Source organism: Mytilus californianus, unplaced genomic scaffold (genome assembly GCF_021869535.1).
Source record: "Mytilus californianus isolate M0D057914Y unplaced genomic scaffold, xbMytCali1.0.p SCAF_6, whole genome shotgun sequence".
Classification (NCBI taxonomy): domain Eukaryota; kingdom Metazoa; phylum Mollusca; class Bivalvia; order Mytilida; family Mytilidae; genus Mytilus; species Mytilus californianus.
In genome coordinates, this window is record NW_026262712.1 from 67,827,858 (window position 1) to 67,840,628 (window position 12,771).

Genomic DNA, 12,771 nt, shown 5'->3' on the forward strand with positions numbered 1-12,771 from the left:
TGGTCCGACGGGCGGCCGGTTTTGAGAAGTTTCACTGTATCTAGATTAAAAAGTTTGATTTCCAATAATTTATTAAAACAGGGTCTTAATTGAATTAGGCTTGTGATGTCAGGAAAAAGTTGTGTAATTTCGGAACTAATTCGGATTGAAATTGATGTCGATAAAGTCTATAAAGGTTACAACTTACTCAAGCAAAGTTGACCTATACGGTTTTGGCTTTACTATTTAGTCCCCTTAGGCTTTTTGCTCTTCTATTCAGTCCTTTGCGGTTAATATGCTTTTAAACGTTTTATACTCATGATACTTTTGACCACAATTTTGGAAAATTAAGGCGACAGTAGTTTCCCAATGTTCAAATCTTGTTAATCGGTTAGGAAGAGACAAATCAAGATAAAGAACAAAATTTAAGGGAATTGCATGAACTCTAAAAGGAGCTAGACTGAGTGTGTCGACAGAATAAGCGTCTCCTGTATGCATCATGCGCCATACGAATTCAAACTCAGTCAAATTGTCACAATCGGGAATAGGAAAAAAATGGTAAAATTAGACTTCTTTACTAGCAACAAAAGATTTAAGACCGCGAAAACATGTCGCCAGTGAATTGAGACACCAACACATCGTATTGATCAACCGAGTCGTGATGGTGACCGCAAAATTTATGTAGCGTCGACTTCCGTCGTTCTTTCTCATCACTCTGTTGGAGTAGTATGTAAGGAGCACAACCCTGTTAATCTGCATGGTGTGCACGCGCATAACGTATTAACTTTATGTGTATTCGAAGGCGTGTTTTGTTGTGGACAGACATCGTTTTCGGTAAAAAAAATCAAAATTGATGTTTTTATCCATAACCAGCACATAAATACAGCGATAAAATGGTCAGGTAGCGTACAAAGGGCAATAATTCTAACTCATTCGACAGATATACAATTATACATTAAATAATTTTTATTAAATGAGTAAACTATTTTGAATATCTTCTGATGGGTGAGTGTCTGCCAATGCAGTGAATGTGTCATGGTACTTAATGTTTTGTAACGGGAACTTTATCTGTAAAATTGTTGTTTTTTGTACAGAGTTCTCTAAATGTATTGCATTATCGTTAACACAATGTAACATATGTTTTATTTAATTACGTTGAAGTATATATATACTTATCCATATAAGTAGTAATAAAGATGGTACTATAAGGAGGTAGAAACCAAGGAAATGATCAATTTATATAAAAGCGGTTTCTGATGTCGTTTGAATTATTTAACAATGTTAACAAGAAGAGCTCTGCATTTCAGCATAATTTAATGAACTCATCATTAGATAAACTTTTTAACACCTGACGCGCGTTTCATCTACAAAAGACTCATCAGTGCCAACTACAGCTAAGATAATCTCTTCCTAGGGTAGAAAATCCTTTGTTTTTCGAAAAATTCTGAGTATTGCAAACAGTTAATCTATAAATATGACCATGTCCAACACAGAAGTGTTGACTACTGGGCTGGTGATACCTTCGGGGATGAAACCTCCACCACTAGTGGCATCGACTCGGTGGTTGTAAATAAACTCATTTAGGCACCAGTATTAATTTTTTTTTAAGCCAGAACTGCGTTGTGTCTACAAAGGACTCACCAGTGACGCTCGAATCAAAAAAGTTAAAAAAAGGAAAAAAAGTCCGAAGTTGAAGAGCATTGATGACCTAAAATTCCTTGAGGTTTTGCCACATACAGCTATAATGTAATACATTCTAGGGGTCGAACATTCTTAATATTTCTAAAACAATTAAGTTTTCTGAACAGTTAATCTGTAATTATGATAATATATATATGATAATTCATGTCCACACAGAAGTGCTGAGTACTGGACTGGTAATACCTTCGGGGATAAAACCTCCACAAGCAGTGGTATCTACCCCAGTGGTGGTAAATAAGTGCATTATAGATACCAGGCTTAATATTTTTTACACCACCACGCGTTTCGTCTACAAAGACCCATCAGTGACGCTTGAATAAAAAAAGTTAAAAAGGCGTTACGAAGTAGAAGACCATTGGGGACCCAAAATTTGAAAGCTTTTGCCAAATACAGTTAAGGCAGTTTATTCCTGGGGTAGGAAATCCTTAGTATTTCGAAAAATTCTATATTTTGTAAACAGTTACTTTATAATTATGACCATATTAATGATAATTCATGTCAATACAGAAGTGCTGACTACTGACGCAAGTGTGTACAAGAGAACATAAAGTCAGTCTTTAGAAACATGTACATTCAAAATTTCTGCGGTTACAAAATATAGTAGATGCAATAGGCGTCGCATTCCCTCATTTTCTGATTTTACCAATTTGTTTTCAGGCGCTAGGGGATTAAGTCTCCGGACAACCTTAATGTGTTTCATTGTTAATCTGAAATGCCGTAAGCTCAATGAATGTATTAATCAATATTTATTTATTCACAAAAGTAAACATTCCAACTTTCATACATTTATTAACTAGAATAAAAGAAGAGCTTGCACACATCAACTTGTGACAGGTATAATGAAAACAAAATTATGCAAGGTTTTTACACCATTCCCTTAGGTAACAATGTATAGTGTAACGACTTTGAATTGAATCCAGTAGTCTAATAAGATCTTCTATATCGCCTTTATCTGTGGATTCATGGAGTATCATCATATCAGCGCAATATATTTGCTGTGAAAAGAAATTAAAAGAAAGATACGAAAAATCGTTCATTAAATGTTGATAAGATACTGACCAAAACAAACTACGTGCATATAACAAGCTGAAGAAAGATTTAAAACCTCAGCTGAGACTAGTACAAAATTGAATGTCTACAAACAGTATCATGGTTAGTAACAGTTCTGTAAATTCAAAATCTGGAATCACAAGCAAGTTACAAATTGAAAAAGGAAGAGACAATAGAAGATACAATAGAACACCATTGAGTCAAAGAATGTGTAAATACTGAATTGAGTAATAAAACTGAAGATGAATTTCATTTATTTGGGAATGCAATCTTTATCATCATTGTTGATTATTCTTATTATTATTACAAGACATTTTTAAGCGCATTTTATAACAATACACTTACTCTAAGGTTACATGTCAAAAAATTCGTATATACACGAAACTGCAAAGTAAAAAATACATTTCAAAGCATACAAAATCAAATCAAATATAAAAATTTAAGACTCTAAATATGATATGTATTCCATATTTTGTAATTATGATGTTTTTAATAAATTTTAAAATTTGATGATTTGTACCCAGACTTATGTTCTTAAAAGATTTCTTCTATACATTGATGTCATAATCAAAAATTCGTCATTGGGAATAATCAGAGGCGTATAAATACATTATAATAACATGAGGGTACCCAAATTGCACCTATGTTGACATGTTTTTTTCACTTACGTTTATTTAAGATCCAGACAAAAGCTTCCATTCTGTGTTAATTTTGTAGATGTATTCTTAATTATAATTGGTTCCACAAATTTAATTTTGAATTTATACTGAATCATTGAAAAATGGGTTTGAACCGACCTCCAAACGACACAAAATTCTGTAAAGAGGAGCACCTAAATTACATCCATGCATGCTTAAATTCACATCTGTAAAAATTGGCTTAAATTCACATCTGTAAAAATTGATAACGGATGTTTTGTTTTATTTCTCCACACTTTTATAACAATTTGACAATAGTTCATGCTTACTATTGTAAGAAATAGATGCCTCCGACGTATTTTAATTGCTTATTTTTCAAGGTTAACTTTTAGTGGACGTCGCATGCGATATTTCTGTAAATTTTACTTTTTTCTCGCGATACTTCATATTTTAATATATAATGTGACCGTTTTGTGAATATTCAAATATATTTAGCTATGTTGAATGACGTGCAGAATGGCAAATTATACAGATACAAATTATTTGGTCTATAAGAAAACTTGCAAAATACCGCTGTTTTTTTGTGTGTGAAATGGGTGCAGAAACAACAAGAACAATCATATAAACAATTTGAAGATTCCCGTAAAATGGAAAACGTAGAAAATAAATTAGAAATTAATTAAAGGGTTACTTATATGCCCATTTCTAGAATAAGAAACAAACCTCATGGACTCGTAATATTAAAGTGGTTTGTGTTTGTACCGGCCGACAAAGCAGGCACAAGTGGAGGAGGTATGTTCCTCACAGAAATGCTAAAGAATGAAATTATTAAACCTTGTACATTCAGGTCCGTGCGCTCCACAGATAAAAAAGTAAACAATCACATCATTACCACGACTCAGCTTAAGGCCTTCTCTGAACATTTGAAGGTGTCTATTATGTATTTGCTAACTAAACTACACAATAAACCTGTCAACTATCGTTTCATCGCAGCCTCTAGTAAGTGTTGTGCAAATAATCTTTCAGAGCTTTTAACTAGCTCACTTACTTATCTTTAAGGATAGAGGCGAAAGATACCAAAGGGACATTCAAACTCATTAACAAACTGACAACGCAATGGCAAAAAAAATCTTATTATACCAAACTTTTCCTTTTCAATTGAATGGTCCTTTGAAAAATTTGATTGTATATTTATTTGCTACAACTCATATAAAGCTTTCTTCTGTAATACAAAATGTAAATATGCTAGATAAGTTTACTTAAAGTGTGATGAGATGATTAAAGCTGTAAAGTTTCTCCTTGACAAAATCAATGAACGTTTTGACTATGTTGTTTGTCAAAAGGTTGTATGTATTCCTATGGGCACCAATTGCGCCCCATTAATAGAAGACTTGTTCCTGTATTGTTATGAATCACAGTTTATGGCCAAACTCAGTAAAGATCCGTCTAAATTTCATTTAATTAATATATTCAACAAAAACTACCGTTACAATGGTGAATTTTTAGCTAAAGAATCAAAATTCTCTAAATATACTACCGAAATTTACTCAAGGGAAATTACCTAAAGGAGTCTAATATATAAACAGCAATAACTGTCCTTTCCTTGATTGAGATATTTGGATTTCAGTTTCACACAGGAGACTCGATACTGAAATTTACGACAAAAAGTACAATTTTCTTTTCTTTTTTTTTAATTCCTTTTTTGGACGGTGATGTTCCTTTCAACGGGCCCCATCTTACGGTGTGTATATATCCCAACTCGTTCACCATGCTAGTATCTGTAGTGACGTTATAGATTTTTAATCGTATTCTATGTATATCACTGATAAATTTTTAAGTCAGGGATTTCGTTTCTATTAATTACTGAAAACCTTCACCACATTCTTTTATAGATACAAAGATTTGGTTTGGAAGTTCACCTGAACAAAATTGATAAAAACAGGATATCCTACTTCTTATGGTGATGTTGGTTTAGAGTTTTAGCCTGTAAATTTAGGTACGATACATGTAAACTTATCCATCCTAGGCCTTAGAATAAATTATTTTTGAACTAGCTTTCAGTATTCTCAGGTCGGTACTTTGTGTCTTTAGTGTTTTTGCATAGCAAGAAATTAGTAGTACTTTTGCTAATTAATATTCATAATATGTAAAATGAGAATTGTACCACGTGATAATAGTTTGAACTGGACTGGCTTGATATCATTAAAATCTTTAAAACACGGATATTATCGTATAAGTTGCCCGTCACAGAGTCCTTGTTTATAATAATCACTCTGATATTTCCGTGAAGTTGTCAGGCGGTCAAAATCAAAATAATGAACGCAAATTTAGTGAATTTTTTGTGTTTTCGTGAGATTATAATTCTTGAAATAGGGGCATTATAACTTTACGTGGGAACCTAGAGTTCAACGACTACACATACAAGGTTTGGACTTGCTTATTCTTTGGACATTCAAGTTTCAAGTTTCATCCCCGCAACCTTTTTGTGTTATGACCTTGTTAGCCAATTTCCAACACGAAGTTTGCAAATTTGACGTTTCAGCCATTTTAGCCTGTATTGTATACTACAATGTTAAAAGCCTCTCGCTTTGATTTTTAAAATAGCTCAGGAACCTTGATTTTTGCAACGACGGTCATTATGTTTCGTTTAAATGGTGTATATTGTTGTGTATATTTATTTTCTGTCCCCGCAACCTGTCTATCACTTAAATTAAAGTTAAAGCAGACATTTTTTTTCAAAATTCCCTATCATTTCAATATAATTTCCGTGACCCGTATCCAATTTCTTTAGTATAATATTCAAATAAGCAAAGTGGCGTTGATTTCTGGATATGGATAGTTGAGTTTTCTGCTTTATATTGATCTGATGAGGAAAGCCCTTTCAACTGATTTTAACGTTTGTTCTCATGTTATCTTACACAACTGAACGTACCATGTTAGGGAAGATTTGGGCGCAGCGCACGTGACGTTGTCAATGTAAACATGTGTGACGGTGGTCACTTTGTTTACTTGTTACGTTTATTATATTGGGGAAATTGGTTAAAGTTAGCATTATTTATAGTTCCACAAATATTTGTCCCGAGACCGGCCACGTAAATTCTCATCGGGTTACTTCCTGTTCTTGCACGTGCCTGATGTCCCGACCGGGCTCGTTGTCCCTAGGAACTATACATATGACGTCACTCACCGGGTCTTTGGGCAGTCTACGAGAGGATTTGAAATGAGCAGACGCTCATACTTTGGCTCGTACATTTTAGGCAACATGTAGACTAGCTACCACCGTACTTTTGTATCTTTTTATATGTCATTATTGTATGACTTGTATATTTCAACCATGTATTTATTCAAATAAACATTCTGTTTATATCGTAGTTTGTCCAATATCCCAGAACTTGGGTTAGACAACGGGAAGACAGCGAAGCCAGAAGGAAACTTCACTCCCGTTACATTGGGGGCTCGTCCGAGGGATATTTCAGGACAACTTTTATACAAACATTTTGTTTGTGCAGAAATTTCCACAATATGGTTGGAATTAAATGGATTTTTGAATCCCTAGGGCTAGGAGGCAAACTCAGACAGTTTATTGTCTATATTCTTGTCATTTCTCAAATTGCTGCCGTTCCTGTAAGGATCAGTACGGAATTAAATATTGTTTCATACAATAAAATGAATGAATATCACTTACCTTCATATTATGTTTATGTAAGTCCAGATGGAAAAATTGAATTTGGACCACAAAGTGAACATTGTTCACGTTCCCGGTATCACACGTTATGTGCATTTCAAAGGAAAACAAACACCACACGTGTTTAGAGATGAACAAAGAAAATTCACTAATTTAAGTGTATTTGATCGTCATCAAAAGCCAAATACATCTTTGCTAAATTCAGGAAGTCGGCGATGCATTTTTACGCCATGTTTACAAAATGACGTCATATTTAAGACGTCAAAGCACATGACATCTCTGGAATGTTAATTGGAAGTAATCATTGTCATTTCAATGTCATAATTAAAACACTGTTTTGTAGAGTTTTAATATTGGATCTGCTGATTTTAACTGTTACCATTTTGGATTATTGAAGTAAGTTTTGTACTTGTATTCTGTCCGTTTTGTTAGTTTTGTCTGTTATTCCTGTTTACATATTGTGGATTTAAAAAGCATATCTTGTGCTTGTTTCTCAAAGTTCGAAAGGAAAGGGGTACGGTTTCTCATGTTTTCAGTCGTTGTTGTACGTGGAATTGTGGTCATGGATATACATTTTATACTGGAAATTTGTCCGGTTTATATATATTCAGTTTAATTGCAAATAATTCTGTTTGCTTTGACTGTTTGTGGAGAGAATACTGAACATTTTCAATTTTTAGCTAATTACATTTGTAAATGCCTTCAGAGGTAGAAATTGTGGAGTTAGTCAGTATTTAGGATAAATGTATGACAATTTTGTCATACAGCTGGAATAGGGTAGTCTTATACGAGTTGTGACTAGAATAAAGATAATAGAAGAACGTACACTCATTATCTTAGCTGTTGTTGGAAGCTGCTTTCGGTGGTGTATACATAGAGGCAATTTTGGAAATACCTTAGGTGCTAGAGAATGGCGCGAGAATAGGTATATATGTTGCGTATACATTTTTATTGTAAACCTTAATTGGTTCACCATGGGTATGTTGTCCACATGGCTAAGAATATTGTTTTGGGGATTATTGGAATCCAAGGCATGATTTATGATATGATAGCACAATTGTTTTATATATGATATTGTATAATTCTTGATATAATTTAATAAACAAACAATCAGTTTGTATGGATTCCATTATCGAAATGTGTATAATATATATGTTTATAATAATACCATGGGCATATTAATAGTGCTTTCGGTGACATATCTATTTACGTATTGGGGCATCTGATCTTTGGTGCAGTGCACGTGTATAAGGACTTTTATAGACTCTTGGTGAGTCAGGACTTTATAAGAAGAATTGGCTTCTTTTGATTTATTCCAGTGTCTGGCAAAATATCGGAGGTTAAACTGAAATTATTTCAGTGTGTTGATAGCTGGCTACAGTGGTAAAAAATGGAAATGTATATTGGCTTTTTGCCGATTATTTGAAACGTAAACGATACTTATAACCACATGCAATTACCGTTCAGTTTTGGAACTGCTACCTTGGATTTTGATGTTTTATATATAGATGCATGCTATAGATGATCTATACCTTAAATGGATGCCATAAATACTTTACCTACCTGGAACCTTGACAAGATGTGTGTTTGGATGCTTGAACTTTATTTCTTCCATGATGATGTCCTGTGAGATGTATTTGTGACTGAACTTTTAATTTATAATCTTGAATTGATTATTAAGTGACAGTAACAGTAACGCAGCGATGTTAAGGCAATTTCGATAAGATTTTGTCAGGGGCAGATAACCCCGTAAGGACCTCATTATGTATTCATATATTCATTAATGGCGAAGATTCCGTAAGCTGCGTCTATCGATGAAACTGTATGAAATTCTGTTTATATCGTAGTTTGTCCAATATCCCAGAACTTGGGTTAGACAACGGGAAGACAGCGAAGCCAGAAGGAAACTTCACTCCCGTTACACATGAACGACCTCATAGAAAAAATAGCGATAAACAGATTATCAATGGTCTTTCAAACTCGATGATCAGTGTTTCTCAACCATCGATAATCTAAAAACATCAATTTGGTCTCTGATGAATAGTTGTCTCATAGGCAATCTTTCACATCTCCTTACTTTATCTTGAGTTGAAAATGTCTAGTTTAATTTGCAATACACCCTCGCCTGATTCTCTCACATGAAAAGACAACTGTTTCTTTCGATTAAATAATAAGGTTTGGTCATGTTTCGTTTCTTTTTTGTCATTAATTATGTCTTGAATGTGTCTAGTTTTTGTTTGTTTCCTAAATTTTTCTTTGATCTCTTTTCTCTCATATTTTTTCCCTTTCACTTTTCTCCCTTCACCCTGTCCTCCTCCTCATGGACTTTTAATGTGACATGTTAAAACCACGTCTTGCTTTTCTTTATGGAAATGCCTGCAGCAGGAGTGTGTGTAATTGTTAGATCAACCAATCAACAGCCTGATTGACAGTCAGTGCGATTTTATGTGATCGGAAAACGGAAATCAGGTACCCGAAAAACGTGTTGATTATGTTCATATGTGTAACAAATTATTAATTAGGTAAGCCAACATCCTCAAATACACTATTTAATAAGAATCTAACCAAATAATTATGCCTGCGAGCGTATCGATCAACCTATCGAACCGGTTCCTTTTTCAGATTCAAAAAGTTTTTGTCTTTGTGTTGACTTTTTGGATTGCAGGTGTTCGAAGTATATTTCGCCGATTATCTGATACAAGCTTGATATAACATATTTATAACTGTATCACACAAACATATTATGATAACAATTTATGATATTCATTGCGACACAACATTCTGAGAAGTCCAATAATAAATATTCAACTTTGTTTACAAATTTTCACCTGAAGCCGCCATGTTTGATTTCGAATTTACAGGTTGAGTAGACTAATTACTAAGCACATCATCTAATGACATAAGCATTAGTCATTTGCTGTGCAGGTACAAACAAGACAACATTTAATTGACCATAAGCTATATGCATCTTTTATTTCAGCATTATAATTTTAAGTAATCTTAGTAGGGGAGAAGTAAATAGAAAAATTATCTCCCTTTTGCAAATAATATTCACTTGTCTGTAAAAGAAAACCACTCGTCCAAATTTCCAAACTAACATAAAAGACACATCATTATATTGTAGTAAGGTTTTCATTTCTCCAAATTACCACTATAAATTAACCCAGCATAAGGTTGCCCTGTACATCTCAATCATCCTGAACACGGTACCTCGAATGACCAAATAATACTTGTAATGACTGAATAACACTTGAAATTTTTTTTACTGTGGGTGTTGTCACAAAAAGAATGGTTAGTATTGTATTCACATTTAATGGAATTGAATAGCAGATGGCTTTTGCAGGAACAACTACATGTAACATTTATATATTAAACAAATCAGCGAGGCGCATTAGTATTCAAATTTTTACGGTGCGGAACCTAAAAATATCTGAAATTTGAAAAAAAAAGCTGACCACCTCCTAAAATGGAAAGGTGGTCGGCTTTTAAAAGAAGGTGGTCGGCACACCCAGCTTAAATGCCAAATGGAAAACACTGGTTAATATGACCAAAATTGTCAATTGACCCCTTAAGGAGTTATTGCCCTTTAAAGACAATTTTACACAATTTGTTCATCAAGTTTGCTAACATTTAAAAATCTTCTCCTCTGAAATACAGGTGAGCGATTCAGGCTCTTGAGAGCCTCTTGTTTACATTGTAGCATGTTTCTGTATGTGCTGGCCCCAAGTCAGGAGCATGTAGTTCAGTGGTTATCGTTGGTTCATGTCCGTCGTATTTGGTTTTTTGTCTCGCTTGATTGAGTCGAAAAGCGAGACATAGGTATGCTGTTTCCGGCAATGGCGGCGGCGTCAACAATGTATTAGTTTGTGATTAGGTCTAGTTTATGGTGAACCACTAGTGGTAAGTCAATGATATTTGGTATGCAGTTGTATTGGTATTGGCACATCTCATTACCATGGAGATTATTTGGCCCTGCCCCCTCAGTTATGGTCTATTGACTTTGAAACTTGCTTAGTTTTCATGTATTAGTTTGTGATTAGGTCAGTTTATGGGGAACCACTAGTAGGAAGTTAATGATAATTGAAATGCAGTTGTATAAGCATTGGCATATCTCATTTCCATGGAGATTATTTGGCCTGCCCCCTCAGTCATGGTCTATTGACTTTGAAATTTTTGCTTAGTTTTCATGTATTAGTTTGTGATTAGGCAGTGTTCTCCCCAGGATTTTTGGATAGCACCAGGGTAACGTGTGTCAAAATGATTTGTACAATATGTCGTGTCGTGTCGCGTTGCATCGTTTTGTTTTTTTTTCTTGTTAGTTTTTGTGTCATTACCTTTTTGTCTTTGTTTTGTTTACTGTGTTATGTAGACTTTGGGTCAAAAAATTACTGGTAAAAAAAGAAGTAAATCAATAAACAGTTTGTATACTTTAATTTCTTTTAAGAAGAAATAAAAGAAAGCACTATTAGTCTTTAAACTCAAGTCACTTTTTATATTTTGATCAAGCCAATTTTGTCCTGATACTTGTGGTTACACTACACATTCCCCTTTTTTGTTAGATTACACCATAACAATTAAATTTAAACAAGATTAAATTTTAATGCAGAACCTTTAGTAAATTAAAAACTATTTTCCATAGCTTTAGACATGATTCTTTTAAACAACAATACAATTATTATTATAATCATTATTGTGTTACTTGGTAGACCGACTTGAAGAGTAAATTTATATCATCTATCTGTACACCCATGTATCATATCTAGCTGAGTTCCAATTGAGGACTACTTTAACTCAAATCAGTTACAATATGGAAAATACTACCTATTCATTATAATATGTCTGTGCATTAATGAAAGTATGATTATCAAAAATAATTTGCAATATATTTTTGTTGGTATGTTCAAAGAAAGTTTTTATCCTTAAGGTAACATTCTTATATAATTTTGCATTCAATTTGTACTTTATTTCTATTTTCAATGATAGATAATATTTTAGGAGCACTTATTTGTAATAAGCTAAATCAGGGGAAGTAACTCCAACACGTTTAAAATACGCAAATTATTTATGACCAAAGGCTGGAGTAATAGAGTTATTTAACAAATGTCTGCTTGTCCCTCACAAGTCTGATCATTAATTATGATCTCTTAATTAATTAAAACACAAAAGAATCATGTACATCGATTAAATCCAATCATCAAGGTTAACCTCAACAGGTAAATCGATTACGTGGTGTAGACAAGCTAGTTGTAAGAACTGGATTGAACTGGTCAATTTTCATCTGAAATTTTATACCCACGGAAAAGGTTTAACAAGTCGTTTAAAACTTTACCGATTTACGATTTTTTTCCCGAAAATTTTAGCACCACGGAGAAAATTATACATCGCGGCAAGAACGATACCACCATGGTAGAAAATTATACATCGCGGGCCCGCGGTCCTTTAGTGGCCTGGGGAGAACACTGGATTAGGTCAGTTTATGGGGAACCACTAGTTGTAAGTTGATGATAATTGGTATGCAGTTGTATAAGCATTGGTATATCTCATTTCCATGGAGATTATTTGGCCCTGCCCCCTCATTCATACATGTAGTCTATTGACTTTGAAACTTTCACTTAGTTATCATGTATTAGTTTGTGATAAGGTCAGTTATGGGGAACCACTAGTGGAAGGTCAATGATATTTAGTATGCAGTTGTATTAGCATTGGTACATCTCATTA

The 12,771-nt window shown here is 33.7% G+C and overlaps 1 protein-coding gene across 3 annotated transcripts in view; it reads left to right on the plus strand.

The window, feature by feature from the left end:
* The first annotated feature begins 9,478 nt into the window (after positions 1-9,478).
* LOC127706850 (catenin delta-2-like) overlaps positions 9,479-12,771 on the plus strand; it is a 76,144-nt gene continuing 72,851 nt past the window's right edge. For 2 of the 3 annotated variants that reach the window (XM_052211564.1, XM_052211566.1), the window contains exon 1: positions 9,479-9,575. The gene's annotated coding sequence lies outside the window, so the exon portion shown is untranslated. The remainder of the gene's footprint in view (positions 9,576-12,771) is intronic. The other variant, XM_052211565.1, reaches the window with a different exon arrangement.